The following is a 1,675-nucleotide window of genomic DNA, read 5'->3' as shown; positions in this document are numbered from 1 at the left end:
GCCAAAATGTCTGTCAACAGATGAATGGATAAAGAAACTGTGACATAAACCTATAATAAAATATTCCACCATGAAAGAAGAAAATTCTACCACATGGAATAACATGGATGGACTTACAGGATATTATGCTAGGAGAATAAGCCAGTCACAAAAGGACAGACATATGATACCACTTCCATAAGAGTCTAAAATTTAATCACCAGATTCCACTTTTTCTTGTTTCACAGTGTACTTCCTTTCCTTTGAATTCTTGTTATGATCCAGTATGGCTCAGATCATTATCTTTTTCATTCCTAAGTTAATGCAAAAAGCTCTTCCTTCTCCAATCACTTCTTAACACTGTTGTCAAAATAATAGTACTCATACACCATATTTATTGTCATCTTTGGGCTCAGAAATCCATGTTAAGACCATACATGTAGGATAAAATATGAACTCATTAACTAGGCATTTGTGGTATTCCCACAGTTTGACCTCTGCAAAACCTTCCTAGTCATATACCCTGCTACTCCCTAGGTCAAGCACATTGCTTTAATCAGACTAATCTACCCAGTCTCTCCTAAATTATCCATGCTGCAAGCACACTACTTTGTCTCCCCAACAGCTCTTTTTTTCCTATTCCCCAATTTGTTTAATTGCCCCCCCCACATCCCTAAGGTAAATCCTACCAAGTCTTAACTCGGTTTTAGAACCCCCACTTTTCTTGCCATTGATGGATTTATGCAAGCATGTGACCAATGACGCATGGGGTAAGTGCTACAGGGACCCTAATGGGAGTGTTTTTTTTGTTTTTTGGTTTTTTTTACTCTTATAATGTTACAATTGGAACTTCTATTTTCAAGAACAAAGCACAGTAGATATCCATAAAATATCCCCTAATAAGATTTCTAAATAGAGAAATAAAGCAATATTTTTAAAAATGCAAATGTGAGCCTACAAAAAATAGGGGAAATCTAGCTACCTCAAACTGAAAATTGAGCTAAATACAAGAGTGCTAATTTGTCTCTGGCACTGCTGTTGTCCTGAATAAAATCTGTCAGTCTTGATAACCATAATACTTTGGATTGAGTGACTGAATAGAGTCAGGAGATAGAGCCTGGGTCAGGGATAGATAAGTAGTTTGAGCCAAAATCCTTTTATAAAGTTGAGACACTCAAAGAGCTGTCCCCTTGTTCAGAGCTGGGGCTTCAGTAAAGTGAGTAAAGCATGTACTCAGTCACAGTGTTGCCCTTAGTGAATGGGAGGTTTATAAAATACAACTACCTGTCAGTAGAGGGAGAAAAAGGGGAGAATTGCCTTGTTCTGCTCACCAGTGAGCTTTGAATTAAAAATTATGTGTTTCCTGCTTACTCTAGTAAAATCCAAGTCAAAATAATAGCAAAAACTTGTTTTAGTTTGGTAGAACCCAAGCTAGTTTTTTTTTTTTTTTTTTTATTGAGTTTATTGGTACATTTAGGGATACAGTACAGTTACATTCATTGTTGGGATCATGTACCTTTACATGGCAAGTCTTGATTCTCATTTTTTTCCCCTTACCTCTGCCCTCCCTTCACCCCCTCCTCCCCTCCCCATCTACAAACACTTTATTTTCATCTTTTCATTCTCTCACATTTTTTTCTTTTCCCTTTTTGTTCTTCCCCTACGTATCACACCTTCCCTACACCTTTAGCTCCTT

This window comes from Fukomys damarensis, unplaced genomic scaffold, assembly GCF_012274545.1.
Source record: "Fukomys damarensis isolate Sample0158 unplaced genomic scaffold, DMR_v1.0_HiC HiC_scaffold_11, whole genome shotgun sequence".
In the NCBI taxonomy this organism is placed as follows: Eukaryota; Metazoa; Chordata; class Mammalia; order Rodentia; family Bathyergidae; genus Fukomys; species Fukomys damarensis.
Note: the sequence above shows the minus strand (reverse complement) of the source record.